At 37.2% G+C, this 21,311-nt stretch overlaps 1 non-coding gene across 1 annotated transcript; it reads left to right on the forward strand.

Moving 5' to 3' along the window:
• Positions 1-11,515: 11,515 nt before the first annotated feature.
• Positions 11,516-11,622, forward strand: LOC126785550 (small nucleolar RNA R71). Its single transcript, XR_007671080.1, has one exon. It is a non-coding gene; the product is annotated as a small nucleolar RNA R71 (small nucleolar RNA).
• Positions 11,623-21,311: the final 9,689 nt, after the last annotated feature.

Raw genomic sequence — 21,311 nt, forward strand, 5'->3', positions numbered from 1 at the left:
GTTTGCGTATCTTTACTATTCCAATTGTGTATCTTTTCATTTCTCGTTTGAGTATCTTTCTGTAAGGCTTCTGATGCGAGTTTCTATTGTATTTGAGAGTTTTGCAAGTCTAGGAGTATGTTTCTTTCAAACTGAGTATCTTTACATCCTTTGCGTATGTTTACTTTTCCGATTGTGTATCTTTACATCGTTTGCGTATCTTTACTATTCCAATTGTGTATCTTTTCATTTCTCGTTTGAGTATCTTTCTGTAAGGCTTCTGATGCGAGTTTCTATTGTATTTGAGAGTTTTGCAAGTGTGGGAGTGTGTTTCTTTCAAACTGAGTATCTTTACATCGTTTGCGTATGTTTACTATTCCAATTGTGTATCTTTACATCGTTTGCGTATCTTTACTATTCCAATTGTGTATCTTTTCATTTCTCGTTTGAGTATCTTTCTGTAAGGCTTCTGATGCGAGTTTCTATTGTATTTGAGAGTTTTGCAAGTGTGGGAGTGTGTTTCTTTCAAACTGAGTATCTTTACATCGTTTGCGTATCTTTACTATTCCAATTGTGTATCTTTACATCGTTTGCGTATCTTTACTATTCCAATTGTGTATTTTTTCATTTCTCGTTTAAGTATCTTTCTGTAAGGCTTTCTGATGCGAGTTTCTATTGAATTTGAGAGTTTTGCAAGTGTGGGAGTGTGTTTCTTTCAAACTGAGTATCTTTACATCGTTTGCGTATCTTTACTATTCCAATTGTGTATCTTTACATCGTTTGCGTATCTTTACTATTCCAATTGTGTATCTTTACATCGTTTGCGTATCTTTACTATTCCAATTGTGTATTTTTTCATTTCTCGTTTAAGTATCTTTCTGTAAGGCTTTCTGATGCGAGTTTCTATTGAATTTGAGAGTTTTGCAAGTGTGGGAGTGTGTTTCTTTCAAACTGAGTATCTTTACATCGTTTGCGTATCTTTACTATTCCAATTGTGTATCTTTACATCGTTTGCGTATCTTTACTATTCCAATTGTGTATCTTTTCATTTCTCGTTTGAGTATCTTTCTGTAAGGCTTCTGATGCGAGTTTCTATTGTATTTGAGAGTTTTGCATGTGTGGGAGTGTGTTTCTTTCAAACTGAGTATCTTTACATCGTTTGCGTATCTTTACTATTCCAATTGTGTATCTTAACATCGTTTGCTCATCTTTACTATTCCAGTTGTGTATCTTTTCATTTCTCGTTTGAGTATCTTTCTGTATGGCTTCTGATGCGAGTTTCTATTGTATTTGAGAGTTTTGCAAGTGTGGGAGTGTGTTTCTTTCAAACTGAGAATCTTTACATCGTTTGCGTATCTTTACTATTCCAATTGTGTATTTTTTCATTTCTCGTTTGAGTATCTTTATGTAAGGCTTCTGATGCGAGTTTCTATTGTATTTAAGAGTTTTGCAAGTGTGGGAGTGTGTTTCTTTCAAACTGAGTATCTTTACATCGTTTGCGTATCCTTACTATTCCAGTTGTGTATCTTTTCATTTCTCGTTTGAGTATCTTTCTGTAAGGCTTCTGATGCGAGTTTCTATTGTATTTGAGAGTTTTGCAAGTGTGGGAGTGTGTTTCTTTCAAACTGAGTATCTTTACATCGTTTGCGTATCTTTACTATTCCAATTGTGTATCTTTTCATTTCTCGTTTGAGTATCTTTCTGTAAGGCTTCTGATGCGAGTTTCTATTGTATTTGAGAGTTTTGCAAGTGTGGGAGTGTGTTTCTTTCAAACTGAGTATCTTTACATCGTTTGCGTATGTTTACTATTCCAATTGTGTATCTTTACATCGTTTGCGTATCTTTACTATTCCAATTGTGTATCTTTTCATTTCTCGTTTGAGTATCTTTCTGTAAGGCTTCTGATGCGAGTTTCTATTGTATTTGAGAGTTTTGCAAGTCTACGAGTGTGTTTCTTTCAAACTGAGTATCTTTACATCGTTTGCGTATCTTTACTATTCCAATTGTGTATCTTTTCATTTCTCGTTTGAGTATCTTTCTGTAAGGCTTTCTGATGCGAGTTTCTATTGAATTTGAGAGTTTTGCAAGTGTGGGAGTGTGTTTCTTTCAAACTGAGTATCTTTACATCGTTTGGGTATCTTTACTATTCCAATTGTGTATCTTTACATCGTTTGCGTATCTTTACTATTCCAATTGTGTATCTTTTCATTTCTCGTTTGAGTATCTTTCTGTAAGGCTTCTGATGCGAGTCTCTATTGTATTTGAGAGTTTTGCAAGTGTGGGAGTGTGTTTCTTTCAAACTGAGTATCTTTACATCGTTTGCGTATGTTTACTATTCCAATTGTGTATCTTTACATCGTTTGCGTATCTTTACTATTCCAATTGTGTATCTTTTTATTTCTCGGTTGAGTATCTTTCTGTAAGGCTTCTGATGCGAGTTTCTATTGTATTTGAGAGTTTTGCAAGTCTAGGAGTGTGTTTCTTTCAAACTGAGTATCTTTACATCGTTTGCGTATGTTTACTTTTCCAATTGTGTATCTTTACATCGTTTGCGTATCTTTACTATTCCAATTGTGTATCTTTTCATTTCTCGTTTGAGTATCTTTCTGTAAGGCTTCTGATGCGAGTTTCTATTGTATTTGAGAGTTTTGCATGTGTGGGAGTGTGTTTCTTTCAAACTGAGTATCTTTACATCGTTTGCGTATCTTTACTATTCCAATTGTGTATCTTAACATCGTTTGCTCATCTTTACTATTCCAGTTGTGTATCTTTTCATTTCTCGTTTGAGTATCTTTCTGTATGGCTTCTGATGCGAGTTTCTATTGTATTTGAGAGTTTTGCAAGTGTGGGAGTGTGTTTCTTTCAAACTGAGTATCTTTACATCGTTTGCGTATCTTTACTATTCCAATTGTGTATCTTTTCATTTCTCGTTTGAGTATCTTTATGTAAGGCTTCTGATGCGAGTTTCTATTGTATTTAAGAGTTTTGCAAGTGTGGGAGTGTGTTTCTTTCAAACTGAGTATCTTTACATCGTTTGCGTATCTTTACTATTCCAATTGTGTATCTTTTCATTTCTCGTTTGAGTATCTTTCTGTAAGGCTTTCTGATGCGAGTTTCTATTGAATTTGAGAGTTTTGCAAGTGTGGGAGTGTGTTTCTTTCAAACTGAGTATCCTTACATCGTTTGCGTATCCTTACTATTCCAGTTGTGTATCTTTTCATTTCTCGTTTGAGTATCTTTCTGTATGGCTTCTGATGCGAGTTTCTATTGTATTTGAGAGTTTTGCAAGTGTGGGAGTGTGTTGATGATTGCTCGATTACTCGACATCAATATTTAACCCTGAACACATCATAGTAGTATAAAGCAAGAGGGTATCGTTCACAAACCGGGGATCCAGCCAGGGCTTAGGATCACATCAATTAACACGAATTCATAAAGGTTTTAAAGTTTGATATAGATTTTGGATTGAGTCATAAAAACAGTAAATAAAACCTAAACTAATATATACATGTGATCAACCAACCAACACATAAACAATCACCAAAACAAATCACATAGAGGGAATCGAACTAAGTTCTACAACTTCTTATTTGAGTCATGCCGAGACATATGTTGAGCAACCAAGGATGGATCATGCATTTAGGTTTCTAAGCAGTAACCTAAACACATAGACACTTAACACATTCAATCACAACCAAGCAGCCATAATCGAAATTCTAACATGTTCATCTTAATCATGTAATCCCAAAGCCATGCACATTGAATTCATCAAGTATGTCACTTACTTAACCAACAACCATGCAATTCGAAAATCACATAAACAAGAATAACCATGTTCTTAGCATAAGTCTTTAGTCCAACAACCTAAATATCATGCTACAAGCATAGTCATAACACCTAGGAATCGAAAATTGTTCAAGCACACATTCGGCAGAAAACCAAAACAGAAAATCATAAAACCAAAACATAATTTTCTGAATCATCTATATAAATTGAATCAAGTAGCTATTTCATAGACAAAATTGATACAAGACTATTCTAACCAAATCGCAACTTCATCCATGATTCGAAATAAAACCTAAACCCGAAATAGACAAGAGTGAGTCATGGTTACACTTTATAAATCAAGCAATCCACAAGTGTAGCTGAGTCTTCTATGGATGAAACCTCCTTCACAAGCGTGTTTGAAGGCTATTGATAGGTGAGGAATGATGGAATCGGTTTTAGGATTTCTTGGAATGGTGAAGGATGAATTCGGCAGAGCTATGGCTGTGTTTTTGTGTAGGGTTGATGATGTTGCTGAATGGAGAGGCCGGCCTCTATATATAGAGGTGTAGGAAGCCTTCTTGCCGTGCCATAAGGAAATAGAATCCAATTGGGAAATTGAAATCCTCTTTGTTATGGATTTGATTTATGTACTCCATATCCAACTTGATGTAGGAAACCAAGTTCAATAGGGAAATCTCTTTAAGGGCTGCACGGCAACCTCTTGATCCAACTAGGAGTGGCTAGGCCGGCCTCCTCTTCTCCTTCTTCAACTCGAATATGATTTCCTTGTTCAACTAGGAATGCAACTCGGCAACTCTCCTTTCTTTCCAAATATGATTTGTCGTTCCTGAAAAGAAATCGTCGATTAAGGAATAGGAAAGAATGAAAATAGGAAAGTAGAGTCCTAGTCGAGTAAGGAATCCTAGTTCAATCAGGAGTTCTAACACTTAGCACAATTTCATCATCAAATCATCTAAAATCGAAATAGCTTTACTTCAAACATACATATGACAAATATGAACCTAAAACAACTAAATAAGAAGTAACAAAGCATAAGAATAGGGCATATATACATTAAGAACGTCACACTTTGTGTTCCTATCAACAACCCCACACTTAGACTTTGCTAGTCCCTTAGCAAACACTAAAAACGAAAATCAAAACATAATACGAAATCAAAACAACATAACTAACGACACAACACTAATGCCTTCAACATTTTGTCTCAGAGATCTTCAAACTCATAGCATCAAGAATAGCATTCAATCGAAATAGATAAGATGAATTCAATGGTTAATAAACATGAGATTTCGTTTAACAAGTAAGACATGGCAGAAACAAAGGTGATTTTAAGCTCAACATGTTCAAAACAAGTTCAAATTCAACTCACATAGGATACGCACTCCAAATCTTTTCTCTCAAGAACATGGCATATGCTTAAAAGCTTTTCACACACAAGAGTTATGAACATAGTGAAAATCGAGAACCTCATGAAAGATACCAATCATATGCACAAATGAACCCAAACCATATGCTTACTTATGAAACAAACTCCACAAATCAAGGACTACTCATTTTAAGAATCATGCGGATCTTTAGAAAAGGGATAGGTTAGGCTCGGCATGGATATATTTTCAAGGTAAAGGAATCACAAAGGTCATCCTCAAGACTTAGCAGAGCAAAACATCCACCTTATGTCGCCATACTCCATAAAACAAGGGCCAAATATCATCATGTTGGACCCATTCTTCACTTTATACATTGTGAAAACGAACAAAGGCTAAAGTATAACATTATTGAGCCTTCAACAAATACATCAAAACTCCAAATTCACATGAACAAGTATGTATGCCGAGATCCTTGTATCATTCTTTCATTTTTTTTTCTTTTCTTGCCGTATACATGTCTTTTTCTTTCTTTCTTTCTCACGGCATCTTTCAATTTTTCTTTTCTTTTCATTCTCTTTTCACGGCATAACATACATACAATAGCGTAACCCCACACTTGAATCAAATCATCACTCCATATTACATCCAAGAATCGGCTCTGCCAAGCCTCAAAGACAAGGTAGAGATATAACTATACTAAGCAAGGATATAACATGTTGGTAATGAAAGAAAAGGCTTAACGTAGGCTCAAAGGGGTTAATACTAAGGTGTCCCAAACAGGGTTCAAATAGGGATATACGGCTTTTTGGCTAAGTGGTGGAAATCCTAAAAAGATCCAACAATCCTTTTCAAAATCAGAGTATGTTATGACATAAAGCTTCGAAAGTTTCACAAAGTAAGTTCTAGCATTCTCTAGTTCATTGCAATTCTATGGCATACGAATTGATCAAAATAGATGTAATGAGGTTATAAAGCCAAGAAAACGATAGAATAAACTCTCCAAAGAAAGGCACATATATGGCTCGAATCTCACATAGGTTACATGAATTCAAACAAGTAAAGAACATGCTCATTCTGTACCTAAGTTTCAAAATCCTCATCTACTACATGTTCGTACAAAATCTACACATCGATTAACCATCAAATAATAATGAAATTCATTCCAATATCATGATCATCTATCAACCATAATTTCAAAGATCAACTCATCCTAGACAGTTAAAGGCATACCTAGGACTCAAAACAAAAACAAAACAAGTCAAAATCGAAAAACAGAACCAAAATGACACTAAAATTTCGAAAATCAAAACACAAAATTTAAACACATAAGCATCAAACACTAGAATACAACGAATGATGTATACCCCACCCCACACTTAAAATTTACATTGCCCTCAATGTACAATATGATAAGCAACGAAAATTAGAAAGAGTTAAGGGATAAGAAAATGCAAACACTCGTTGATGGCTCCTTCATTGGCTTAAGTTTAGAGTCTATAGCCTAGACTATCTCAAATCATTACTTGCTTGCCGTAGGATCAAGGAGAGACGTCTCCTCCACATTGTGTTCCACGAAATTGTCATAGTACGGCTTCAAGCGATGTCCATTGACCGTGAATTCCTTTCCATGCACTATGCTTTTGATCTGAATAGCACCAGAAGGAAAAATATTAGTAACAACAAACGGTCCAAGCCACCTAGAACGGAGCTTGCCCGGAAACAATCTAAGTCGAGAATTAAACAAAAGAACTTTCTGCCCAACGACAAAGTGTTTCTTCCTAATCATGCGGTCATGGAATGTCTTAGTCTTCTCCTTGTAAACCATCGCCGAATCATAGGCCTCATTCCGGATCTCTTCAAGCTCATGCAATTGCAACTTCCTATGTAATCCGGCCTCATCAATATCCATGTTAAAATTTTTCACAGCCCACCATGCACGATGTTCAAGCTCCACAGGAAGATGGCACGCCTTGCCATAGACTAATCGAAATGGTGACATGCCTAGGGGAGTCTTGTATGCCGTCCTATAGGCCCAAAGAGCATCATCCAATCGTTGAGACCAATCCTTGCGTGATGGTCCAACAGACTTCTCTAAAATTCTCTTGATCTCACGATTAGATAGCTCTACTTGTCCACTTGTTTGAGGGTGATAAGGCGTAGCAACCTTATGCTTGATTCCATACTTCTTCAACAACGCCTCAATGGTCCGGTTGCAAAAGTGAGATCCTCCATCACTAATGATAACTCTCGGCATACCAAACCTAGAGAAAATGTTAGAACGAAGGAAATCTGCAACAACTCGAGAATCATTAGTCCGGGTGGCCTTTGCTTCCACCCATTTCGAAACATAGTCAACACAAACGAGTATGTATAAGAAACCATTTGAGCTAGGAAAAGGTCCCATGAAATCAATACCCCAACAATCAAAAATTTCGACATATATAATCGGTGTCATAGGCATTTGATCTCTAGATCCTAAGTTTCCCATGCGTTGGCATCTATCACAAGTCATGCAAAAATGATATGCATCTTTAAAAATCGTAGGCCAAAAGAAACCACATTCTAACACCTTAAGAGCAGTCCTACGTGAACCAAAATGTCCTCCACAAGATTCAGAATGGCAAAAAGTAAGTATAGAATGATGTTCATGTTCGGGAACACACCTCCTAATGATTTGATCAACACAATGTTTCCACAAGTATGGTTCATCCCAAACGTAATACTTAGCTAATGCCTTGAGTCTATTCTTTTGTGCATGCGATAAAGTATCCGGAAATTGCTTAGAAACAAGATAATTCACAATATCTGCATACCATGGCTCACTTACCTCAACTCGAAAGAGTTGCTCGTCCGGAAAGCTCTCTTGGATGGCCAAGGGCTCGGCATCTCTCACCAAACGACTCAAATGATCCGCCACAACATTGTCACTTCCCTTCTTGTCCTTGATCTCGAGATCAAACTCTTGGAGTAGAAGAATCCATCGAATCAATCTCGGTTTGGCATCCTTCTTTGTCATTAAATACTTCAAAGCTGCATGGTCAGTGTACACAATAACTTTAGATTGAAGTAAGTAAGAACGAAACTTATCTAGAGCAAAGATCACGGCAAGAAGTTCTTTTTCAGTTGTGGTGTAGTTTTGTTGCGCATCATTGAGTGTTCTTGAGGCATAGTAGATGGCGTAGGGCTGCTTGTCCTTCCTCTGCCCTAGCACGGCTCCAACTGCATAGTCGGAGGCGTCACACATCAACTCGAATGGCAAGGACCAATCCGGCGGTGCCATGATCGGTGCTGAAGTTAGGAGCTTCTTCAAAGTCTCGAATGCATGCTTGCAATCATCATCAAAGTTGAATGGGACGTCCTTTTGAAGTAATGAACTCAGTGGTCTCGCAATCTTGGAAAAATCCTTGATAAACCTACGATAGAAACCTGCATGTCCAAGAAACGATCGAACATCCCTCACACTTGTGGGGAGGGGTAAGTGACGCACAAGATCTATTTTAGACTTATCAACCTCAATTCCTCTAGATGAAACAATATGACCTAAGACAATGCCTTGCGTGACCATAAAGTGACATTTTTCCCAATTCAAAACCAAGTTAGTTTCTTCACAACGTTTAAGCACTAGTTCAACATTTTCAAGGCAAGTTTCGAAATCTTCACCATAGACAGAAAAATCATCCATGAAAACTTCAATTTTAGAACCAATATACTCAGAGAAAATGTGATACATACAACGTTGAAACGTACCTGGGGCGTTGCATAAACCAAAAGGCATGCGACGATAGGCAAACGTACCAAAAGGGCATGTGAACGTGGTCTTCTCTTGATCTTCTTCCGCAACACTTATCTGGTTGTATCCACTATATCCATCAAGGAAACAATAGAAGGAGTGACCAGCTAACCTTTCAAGCATTTGATCAATGAATGGCAATGGCATGTGATCCTTCCTTGTTGTCGCATTGAGCTTCCTATAGTCAATACATACTCTATGACCGGTCACTGTCCTTTGAGGTACCAACTCGTTGTCCTTGTTCTTCACCACCGTGATGCCTGACTTCTTTGGCACAACTTGGATGGGAGAGATCCACCTACTATCCGAGATGGGGTAGATCACGCCACAATCGTGCAACTTAGTGATTTCATTCTTTACAACTTGCATCATTGGTGGATGAAGGCGTCTCTGACCTTCCTTGGTTGGCTTGGCACCATCTTCTAGCAATATTCGATGCACACACATGGTAGGGCTGATCCCTTTGATGTCGGCTAAGGTCCATCCTATTGCCGTTTTGTGTCTTCTCAACACTTCAATCAATCTCTCTTCTTGCTCCTCGTTTAGTGCAGATGAAATGATCACGGGCAATGTATCCTCTTCTCCTAGAAACGCATACTTCAAGTGGTCCGGAAGAACCTTAAGATCAAGCTTCGGAGCTTGAACCACAGAAGGAAGATTCTTGTTAGTAGTTAAGAGAATTGGACTAGGAGAGACAAAGCTTACCTCACGTGCAACCTCAAGAGAGGTCACGGTTTCATGAATCAAGGATGGCACGGCCTTGTTTGTTTCTAACACCGAAATGTTTGAGCTATCACTTGTAAATCCGGCCCCTTGGGCAATAGTGAGTGCCAACTCGTCATTTGTCAAGGTATCAAGATAGTTATCTGCAAGGGAATCAAGTATGTCAACTGAAAAACAATCACTTAACTCCGAAAGAGGATACCTCATAGCTTCAAAGATGTTGAAGCTAATCACTTCACCATCGAACTCAAAGGTGAGTGATCCACTAAACACATCTATTTTGGTTCGTGCGGTCCTCATGAAGGGGCGGCCTAACAAGATAGGAACCTCCTTGTCATCTGCCTCCGTTGGCTCCATGTCAATGACATAGAAGTCGGCAGGGAAGATCAAGCTCGAAACCTGCACAAGAACATCTTCAACATAGCCCAAAGGGACTTTGTTGGAACAATCAGCCAATCGAATCACAACATTATCACGTTTCAAATCACCTAGACCTAGGTTCTCATAGATATAGTGCGGCATTACATTAATAGATGCACCTAAGTCTAACATTATCTTTTCAAATGTCATGTTTCCGATTGTACAAGGGATAGAAAAACTCCCTGGATCCTTAAGCTTTGGTGGTAGCTTCCTTTGGAGCACGGCAGAAACCGTCTCACTCATTGTAACAACCTCCTTCTCTCGAGTCATCCTCTTATTGGTGCACAATTCTTTCAAAAACTTAGCATACTTAGGATTTTGTTGTATGCATTCAATAAGAGGCATGTTTACTTCCACCTTCTTGAAAATGTCGAGCATGGCTTGATCAGAGTCATCCTTCTTTTGCTTTGCGAATCTACTAGGGAAGGGAACACGAGGAAGATCATTAGTTGAAACCAAACCACTAGAGTTAGGATCCTTACCTTTGTCATGCACGGCATGATCATCTTTTGGCACGGCATCATTGGCTTTAGAGGAGGCAGGGTCCTTCTCTAAGTCCTTAGCATTGAAACTCTCGGCCTCTAGTCCTTTAGAAGGCACGGCCTTCTTGTGTTGCTCCCTTGGAGCATCCAAGGTCCTCCCACTTCGTGTCACCATGGCCTTCACATTCGGATTAGGCTCAGTTTGGCTCGGCAACTTCCCTCCTTCATGGATCTTGCCCATGAAATCGATCACTTGTCCCATCTGCTTCTTAAGCTCGGTTATATCCTTAGAATGAGCTTGTTGACCTGTAACTAAAGCTTGAGTAGCAGAGTTTAGATTTTGTTGCCCTTGAGCAAGAGACTTCAAAAGTTCATCATAATTAGGTGAAGATGCATTATTTGAACCATGAACATTAGAGTTAAAGGGAGCAGAACCTTGAGGTACCTGAGGCCTCACAAACAAACCTGAAGGACGAGGTCCTTGACCTTGAGCATTGGATGGTTGAGCATTGTTGCTCCAACGAAAATTTGGATGATCTCTAAGTCCAGGGTTGTATGTGTTCGAATATGGATCGTACCTAGGCCTTTGTTGCCCCATAAAGTTCAACTCTTCTTCAGTCATTGCACCATTTGGACAATTGTCAGTAGTGTGATCCTTGAAAGAACAAATGCCGCATGCTTGAGGGGTGATGCTCGAACCATTGAATGCCTTGACTAGCACGTCAAGCTTTCTTTCTAAAGTAGCCATCTGATTCCTTGCATCAACATCATACACCCCACGGCTCTTGCTTCCTCTCTTCTCCTTGGAACTAAATTGGCGATTGTTGTCAGCCAAGTCATCAATCAAGGTGTAAGCTTCTTGACCGGTTTTGTTCATGAATGTGCAGCCACATGCCGAGTCCACCATGCTCTTATTGGTGGTGTCGAGTCCTTCATAGAAGAATTGTACCAAGTCATCCAACGAAATACCATGGTGAGGGCACTTCCTTTGTAGTTCCTGAAATTCCTCCCAAGCCTCATAGAGTGAATCACCATCTTTTTGAGTGAAGTTCTGAATCTCCCTCCTAAGTCTTTTCGTGAGTTGAGCAGGGAAGAATTGCTTCAAGAACCTCCTAGTCATTTCATCCCATGTAGTGATGATTCCTGCAGGCAAAGAATATAACCAACGTTTAGCATCATCCTTAAGGGTAAATGGGAACAAAAGCAACCTCAAGCCTTCTTGAGAAAGGTGATGAATCGATTGGAGCTTGCAAATGTCCAAGAACTCCCTAAGGTGAACATTAGGGTCTTCCATTGATGAAGCAGAATACTTAGGCAGCTGCCCAAGCAATTGAACAGGAATGGAGAAGTTAGCTTCATCAGGTGGAGTGAAAGCAATGCATGAAGGTGATTCCGGGGTGGTAGGAATGAATGCATTCTTGAGTGCCATTGGAGCACCAACAGGAATTATGTCACGGCCCGCAATTGTGTCTAAGTCTTCCTCTTCTTCTGATCTAGGTGAAGAGTTTAAGATTGAATTGCTTGGAGATGCTTCGAAATTTAAAGGTCTACTTATGAAAGAGTTGTTCAAATCTCTAAGTGCTTGAATTCGATCTTTGAGCTCTTGTGTCTTCTTAGAAAATTCGGACATGCATAGTACCTGTTTGTATGAAAGGTAACGAGTTAGCATAGAAGAATACATGATGGATACATAAAATTCGTGCCTTCCCTTAGTCATACACACGCACACTTAAGGGGGAAGGGCACGGCAACTATGTTGTTTACAAAGAGTTAGTTCTTTACGTTTTCACAAGTTCATACATTCACAAGTTCTTTTAGCTATTTCAATGCTTGAATGATCGATTGATTCTAAGTTGTAAATCAAGGTGGACGTGCGGCCTAAGTATGGATGTCTAGACATAAAATCAAGTCTTTGTTTCAGAAGGCCTTTAGCTCAATCAGAGATAGTGAACATGGTAGGACTCATTTGTTGAACTACGGAGAGCGAACTCCCTATCGACTCCATCACCGAGATGTATGTCAGTCAGTAGTTCTCTGAGATCCAATTTTGGTCCCATGCACCAGAGTAATAAAAGAGCGTGCCCCTTACTCAGCTGGACTTAACCTCATGTGTTAGACAAAACTCCAAGTGTTAATAAAAGCCGCCCTCGACCTCATGCAAACTCGAGAGCTAGCATGAAGGGTTAAGGCTAATATTAACAAAAGGGACTTTACCTATTCCGTTTGATTTACAACCTACAACAATCATTCACTCAAACACCAAAACAACAACCTAAGTTACATTACTATATGTTACACGAAATAAGAATAAGAATATACAAATGTACAATATTCACAATGAATTCGTAGTAAAAGTTAGGGATCCATCTCTAATGGATCCCCGGCAACGGCGCCATTTGATGATTGCTCGATTACTCGACATCAATATTTAACCCTGAACACATCATAGTAGTATAAAGCAAGAGGGTATCGTTCACAAACCGGGGATCCAGCCAGGGCTTAGGATCACATCAATTAACACGAATTCATAAAGGTTTTAAAGTTTGATATAGATTTTGGATTGAGTCATAAAAACAGTAAATAAAACCTAAACTAATATATACATGTGATCAACCAACCAACACATAAACAATCACCAAAACAAATCACATAGAGGGAATCGAACTAAGTTCTACAACTTCTTATTTGAGTCATGCCGAGACATATGTTGAGCAACCAAGGATGGATCATGCATTTAGGTTTCTAAGCAGTAACCTAAACACATAGACACTTAACACATTCAATCACAACCAAGCAGCCATAATCGAAATTCTAACATGTTCATCTTAATCATGTAATCCCAAAGCCATGCACATTGAATTCATCAAGTATGTCACTTACTTAACCAACAACCATGCAATTCGAAAATCACATAAACAAGAATAACCATGTTCTTAGCATAAGTCTTTAGTCCAACAACCTAAATATCATGCTACAAGCATAGTCATAACACCTAGGAATCGAAAATTGTTCAAGCACACATTCGGCAGAAAACCAAAACAGAAAATCATAAAACCAAAACATAATTTTCTGAATCATCTATATAAATTGAATCAAGTAGCTATTTCATAGACAAAATTGATACAAGACTATTCTAACCAAATCGCAACTTCATCCATGATTCGAAATAAAACCTAAACCCGAAATAGACAAGAGTGAGTCATGGTTACACTTTATAAATCAAGCAATCCACAAGTGTAGCTGAGTCTTCTATGGATGAAACCTCCTTCACAAGCGTGTTTGAAGGCTATTGATAGGTGAGGAATGATGGAATCGGTTTTAGGATTTCTTGGAATGGTGAAGGATGAATTCGGCAGAGCTATGGCTGTGTTTTTGTGTAGGGTTGATGATGTTGCTGAATGGAGAGGCCGGCCTCTATATATAGAGGTGTAGGAAGCCTTCTTGCCGTGCCATAAGGAAATAGAATCCAATTGGGAAATTGAAATCCTCTTTGTTATGGATTTGATTTATGTACTCCATATCCAACTTGATGTAGGAAACCAAGTTCAATAGGGAAATCTCTTTAAGGGCTGCACGGCAACCTCTTGATCCAACTAGGAGTGGCTAGGCCGGCCTCCTCTTCTCCTTCTTCAACTCGAATATGATTTCCTTGTTCAACTAGGAATGCAACTCGGCAACTCTCCTTTCTTTCCAAATATGATTTGTCGTTCCTGAAAAGAAATCGTCGATTAAGGAATAGGAAAGAATGAAAATAGGAAAGTAGAGTCCTAGTCGAGTAAGGAATCCTAGTTCAATCAGGAGTTCTAACACTTAGCACAATTTCATCATCAAATCATCTAAAATCGAAATAGCTTTACTTCAAACATACATATGACAAATATGAACCTAAAACAACTAAATAAGAAGTAACAAAGCATAAGAATAGGGCATATATACATTAAGAACGTCACACTTTGTGTTCCTATCATGTGTTTCTTTCAAACTGAGTATCTTTACATCGTTTGCGTATCTTTACTATTCCAATTGTGTATCTTTTCATTTCTCGTTTGAGTATCTTTCTGTAAGGCTTCTGATGCGAGTTTCTATTGTATTTGAGAGTTTTGCAAGTGTGGGAGTGTGTTTCTTTCAAACTGAGTATCTTTACATCGTTTGCGTATGTTTACTATTCCAATTATGTATCTTGACATCGTTTGCGTATCTTTACTATTCTAATTGTGTATCTTTTCATTTCTCGTTTGAGTATCTTTCTGTAAGGCTTCTGATCCGAGTTTCTATTGTATTTGAGAGTTTTGCAAGTCTAGGAGTGTGTTTCTTTCAAACTGAGTATCTTTACATCGTTTGCGTATCTTTACTATTCCAATTGTGTATCTTTTCATTTCTCGTTTGAGTATCTTTCTGTAAGGCTTCTGATGCGAGTTTCTATTGTATTTGAGAGTTTTGCAAGTCTAGGAGTGTGTTTCTTTCAAACTGAGTATCTTTACATCGTTTGCGTATGTTTACTATTCCAATTGTGTATCTTTACATCGTTTGCGTATCTTTACTATTCCAATTGTGTATCTTTTCATTTCTCGTTTGAGTATCTTTCTGTAAGGCTTCTGATGCGAGTCTCTATTGTATTTGAGAGTTTTGCAAGTGTGGGAGTGTGTTTCTTTCAAACTGAGTATCTTTACATCGTTTGCGTATGTTTACTATTCCAATTGTGTATCTTTACATCGTTTGCGTATCTTTACTATTCCAATTGTGTATCTTTTCATTTCTCGTTTGAGTATCTTTCTGTAAGGCTTCTGATGCGAGTTTCTATTGTATTTGAGAGTTTTGCAAGTCTAGGAGTGTGTTTCTTTCAAACTGAGTATCTTTACATCGTTTGCGTATGTTTACTTTTCCAATTGTGTATCTTTACATCGTTTGCGTATCTTTACTATTCCAATTGTGTATCTTTTCATTTCTCGTTTGAGTATCTTTCTGTAAGGCTTCTGATGCGAGTCTCTATTGTATTTGAGAGTTTTGCAAGTGTGGGAGTGTGTTTCTTTCAAACTGAGTATCTTTACATCGTTTGCGTATGTTTACTATTCCAATTGTGTATCTTTACATCGTTTGCGTATCTTTACTATTATAATTGTGTATCTTTTCATTTCTCGTTTGAGTATCTTTCTGTAAGGCTTCTGATGCGAGTTTCTATTGTATTTGAGAGTTTTGCAAGTCTAGGAGTGTGTTTCTTTCAAACTGAGTATCTTTACATCGTTTGCGTATGTTTACTTTTCCAATTGTGTATCTTTACATCGTTTGCGTATCTTTACTATTCCAATTGTGTATCTTTTCATTTCTCGTTTGAGTATCTTTCTGTAAGGCTTCTGATGCGAGTTTCTATTGTATTTGAGAGTTTTGCATGTGTGGGAGTGTGTTTCTTTCAAACTGAGTATCTTTACATCGTTTGCGTATCTTTACTATTCCAATTGTGTATCTTAACATCGTTTGCTCATCTTTACTATTCCAGTTGTGTATCTTTTCATTTCTCGTTTGAGTATCTTTCTGTATGGCTTCTGATGCGAGTTTCTATTGTATTTGAGAGTTTTGCAAGTGTGGGAGTGTGTTTCTTTCAAACTGAGTATCTTTACATCGTTTGCGTATCTTTACTATTCCAATTGTGTATCTTTTCATTTCTCGTTTGAGTATCTTTATTTAAGGCTTCTGATGCGAGTTTCTATTGTATTTAAGAGTTTTGCAAGTGTGGGAGTGTGTTTCTTTCAAACTGAGTATCTTTACATCGTTTGCGTATCTTTACTATTCCAATTGTGTATCTTTTCATTTCTCGTTTGAGTATCTTTCTGTAAGGCTTTCTGATGCGAGTTTCTATTGAATTTGAGAGTTTTGCAAGTGTGGGAGTGTGTTTCTTTCAAACTGAGTATCTTTACATCGTTTGCGTATCCTTACTATTCCAGTTGTGTATCTTTTCATTTCTCGTTTGAGTATCTTTCTGTATGGCTTCTGATGCGAGTTTCTATTGTATTTGAGAGTTTTGCAAGTGTGGGAGTGTGTTTCTTTCAAACTGAGTATCTTTACATCGTTTGCGTATCTTTACTATTCCAATTGTGTATCTTTTCATTTCTCGTTTGAGTATCTTTCTGTAAGGCTTCTGATGCGAGTTTCTATTGTATTTGAGAGTTTTGCAAGTGTGGGAGTGTGTTTCTTTCAAACTGAGTATCTTTACATCGTTTGCGTATGTTTACTATTCCAATTGTGTATCTTGACATCGTTTGCGTATCTTTACTATTCTAATTGTGTATCTTTTCATTTCTCGTTTGAGTATCTTTCTGTAAGGCTTCTGATGCGAGTTTCTATTGTATTTGAGAGTTTTGCAAGTCTAGGAGTGTGTTTCTTTCAAACTGAGTATCTTTACATCGTTTGCGTATCTTTACTATTCCAATTGTGTATCTTTTCATTTCTCGTTTGAGTATCTTTCTGTAAGGCTTCTGATGCGAGTTTCTATTGTATTTGAGAGTTTTGCAAGTCTAGGAGTGTGTTTCTTTCAAACTGAGTATCTTTACATCGTTTGCGTATCTTTACTATTCCAATTGTGTATCTTTTCATTTCTCGTTTGAGTATCTTTCTGTAAGGCTTCTGATGCGAGTTTCTATTGTATTTGAGAGTTTTGCAAGTCTAGGAGTGTGTTTCTTTCAAACTGAGTATCTTTACATCGTTTGCGTATGTTTACTATTCCAATTGTGTATCTTTACATCGTTTGCGTATCTTTACTATTCCAATTGTGTATCTTTTCATTTCTCGTTTGAGTATCTTTCTGTAAGGCTTCTGATGCGAGTCTCTATTGTATTTGAGAGTTTTGCAAGTGTGGGAGTGTGTTTCTTTCAAACTGAGTATCTTTACATCGTTTGCGTATGTTTACTATTCCAATTGTGTATCTTTACATCGTTTGCGTATCTTTACTATTCCAATTGTGTATCTTTTCATTTCTCGTTTGAGTATCTTTCTGTAAGGCTTCTGATGCGAGTTTCTATTGTATTTGAGAGTTTTGCATGTGTGGGAGTGTGTTTCTTTCAAACTGAGTATCTTTACATCGTTTGCGTATCTTTACTATTCCAATTGTGTATCTTAACATCGTTTGCTCATCTTTACTATTCCAGTTGTGTATCTTTTCATTTCTCGTTTGAGTATCTTTCTGTATGGCTTCTGATGCGAGTTTCTATTGTATTTGAGAGTTTTGCAAGTGTGGGAGTGTGTTTCTTTCAAACTGAGTATCTTTACATCGTTTGCGTATCTTTACTATTCCAATTGTGTATCTTTTCATTTCTCGTTTGAGTATCTTTATGTAAGGCTTCTGATGCGAGTTTCTATTGTATTTAAGAGTTTTGCAAGTGTGGGAGTGTGTTTCTTTCAAACTGAGTATCTTTACATCGTTTGCGTATCTTTACTATTCCAATTGTGTATCTTTTCATTTCTCGTTTGAGTATCTTTCTGTATGGCTTTCTGATGCGAGTTTCTATTGAATTTGAGAGTTTTGCAAGTGTGGGAGTGTGTTTCTTTCAAACTGAGTATCCTTACATCGTTTGCGTATCCTTACTATTCCAGTTGTGTATCTTTTCATTTCTCGTTTGAGTATCTTTCTGTATGGCTTCTGATGCGAGTTTCTATTGTATTTGAGAGTTTTGCAAGTGTGGGAGTGTGTTTCTTTCAAACTGAGTATCTTTACATCGTTTGCGTATCTTTACTATTCCAATTGTGTATCTTTTCATTTCTCGTTTGAGTATCTTTCTGTAAGGCTTCTGATGCGAGTTTCTATTGTATTTGAGAGTTTTGCAAGTGTGGGAGTGTGTTTCTTTCAAACTGAGTATCTTTACATCGTTTGCGTATGTTTACTATTCCAATTGTGTATCTTGACATCGTTTGCGTATCTTTACTATTCTAATTGTGTATCTTTTCATTTCTCGTTTGAGTATCTTTCTGTAAGGCTTCTGATGCGAGTTTCTATTGTATTTGAGAGTTTTGCAAGTCTAGGAGTGTGTTTCTTTCAAACTGAGTATCTTTACATCGTTTGCGTATGTTTACTATTCCAATTGTGTATCTTTTCATTTCTCGTTTGAGTATCTTTCTGTAAGGCTTCTGATGCGAGTTTCTATTGTATTTGAGAGTTTTGCAAGTCTAGGAGTGTGTTTCTTTCAAACTGAGTATCTTTACATCGTTTGCGTATCTTTACTATTCCAATTGTGTATCTTTTCATTTCTCGTTTGAGTATCTTTCTGTAAGGCTTCTGATGCGAGTTTCTATTGTATTTGAGAGTTTTGCAAGTCTAGGAGTGTGTTTCTTTCAAACTGAGTATCTTTACATCGTTTGCGTATGTTTACTATTCCAATTGTGTATCTTTACATCGTTTGCGTATCTTTACTATTCCAATTGTGTATCTTTTCATTTCTCGTTTGAGTATCTTTCTGTAAGGCTTCTGATGCGAGTCTCTATTGTATTTGAGAGTTTTGCAAGTGTGGGAGTGTGTTTCTTTCAAACTGAGTATCTTTACATCGTTTGCGTATGTTTACTATTCCAATTGTGTATCTTTACATCGTTTGCGTATCTTTACTATTCCAATTGTGTATCTTTTCATTTCTCGTTTGAGTATCTTTCTGTAAGGCTTCTGATGCGAGTTTCTATTGTATTTGAGAGTTTTGCAAGTCTAGGAGTGTGTTTCTTTCAAACTGAGTATCTTTACATCGTTTGCGTATGTTTACTTTTCCAATTGTGTATCTTTACATCGTTTGCGTATCTTTACTATTCCAATTGTGTATCTTTTCATTTCTCGTTTGAGTATCTTTCTGTATGGCTTTCTGATGCGAGTTTCTATTGAATTTGAGAGTTTTGCAAGTGTGGTTGTGTGTTTCTTTCAAACTGAGTATCTTAACATCGTTTGCGTATCTTTACTATTCCAATTGTGTATCTTTTCATTTCTCGTTTGAATATCTTTCTGTAAGGCTTTCTGATGCGAGTTTCTATTGAATTTGAGAGTTTTGCAAGTGTGGGAGTGTGTTTCTTTCAAACTGAGTATCTTTACATCCTTTGCGTATGTTTACTTTTCCGATTGTGTATCTTTACATCGTTTGCGTATCTTTACTATTCCAATTGTTTATCTTTTCATTTCTCGTTTGAGTATCTTTCTGTAAGGCTTCTGATGCGAGTTTCTATTGTATTTGAGAGTTTTGCATGTGTGGGAGTGTGTTTCTTTCAAACTGAGTATCTTTACATCGTTTGCGTATCTTTACTATTCCAATTGTGTATCTTAACATCGTTTGCTCATCTTTACTATTCCAGTTGTGTATCTTTTCATTTCTCGTTTGAGTATCTTTCTGTATGGCTTCTGATGCGAGTTTCTATTGTATTTGAGAGTTTTGCAAGTGTGGGAGTGTGTTTCTTTCAAACTGAGTATCTTTACATCGTTTGCGTATCTTTACTATTCCAATTGTGTATCTTTTCATTTCTCGTTTGAGTATCTTTATGTAAGGCTTCTGATGCGAGTTTCTATTGTATTTAAGAGTTTTGCAAGTGTGGGAGTGTGTTTCTTTCAAACTGAGTATCTTTACATCGTTTGCGTATCTTTACTATTCCAATTGTGTATCTTTTCATTTCTCGTTTGAGTATCTTTCTGTATGGCTTTCTGATGCGAGTTTCTATTGAATTTGAGAGTTTTGCAAGTGTGGGAGTGTGTTTCTTTCAAACTGAGTATCCTTACATCGTTTGCGTATCCTTACTATTCCAGTTGTGTATCTTTTCATTTCTCGTTTGAGTATCTTTCTGTAAGGCTTCTGATGCGAGTTTCTATTGTATTTGAGAGTTTTGCATGTGTGGGAGTGTGTTTCTTTCAAACTGAGTATCTTTACATCGTTTGCGTATCTTTACTATTCCAATTGTGTATCTTAACATCGTTTGCTCATCTTTACTATTCCAGTTGTGTATCTTTTCATTTCTCGTTTGAGTATCTTTCTGTATGGCTTCTGATGCGAGTTTCTATTGTATTTGAGAGTTTTGCAAGTGTGGGAGTGTGTTTCTTTCAAACTGAGTATCTTTACATCGTTTGCGTATCTTTACTATTCCAATTGTGTATCTTTTCATTTCTCGTTTGAGTATCTTTATGTAAGGCTTCTGATGCGAGTTTCTATTGTATTTAAGAGTTTTGCAAGTGTGGGAGTGTGTTTCTTTCAAACTGAGTATCTTTACATCGTTTGCGTATCTTTACTATTCCAATTGTGTATCTTTTCATTTCTCGTTTGAGTATCTTTCTGTATGGCTTTCTGATGCGAGTTTCTATTGAATTTGAGAGTTTTGCAAGTGTGGGAGTGTGTTTCTTTCAAACTGAGTATCCTTACATCGTTTGCGTATCCTTACTATTCCAGTTGTGTATCTTTTCATTTCTCGTTTGAGTATCTTTCTGTATGGCTTCTGATGCGAGTTTCTATTGTATTTGAGAGTTTTGCAAGTGTGGGAGTGTGTTTCTTTCAAACTGAGTATCTTTACATCGTTTGCGTATCTTTACTATTCCAATTGTGTATCTTTTCATTTCTCGTTTGAGTATCTTTCTGTAAGGCTTCTGATGCGAGTTTCTATTGTATTTGAGAGTTTTGCAAGTGTGGGAGTGTGTTTCTTTCAAACTGAGTATCTTTACATCGTTTGCGTATGTTTACTATTCCAATTGTGTATCTTGACATCGTTTGCGTATCTTTACTATTCTAATTGTGTATCTTTTCATTTCTCGTTTGAGTATCT

The sequence above is a fragment of the Argentina anserina genome, chromosome 2 (assembly GCF_933775445.1).
Source record: "Argentina anserina chromosome 2, drPotAnse1.1, whole genome shotgun sequence".
Classification (NCBI taxonomy): domain Eukaryota; kingdom Viridiplantae; phylum Streptophyta; class Magnoliopsida; order Rosales; family Rosaceae; genus Argentina; species Argentina anserina.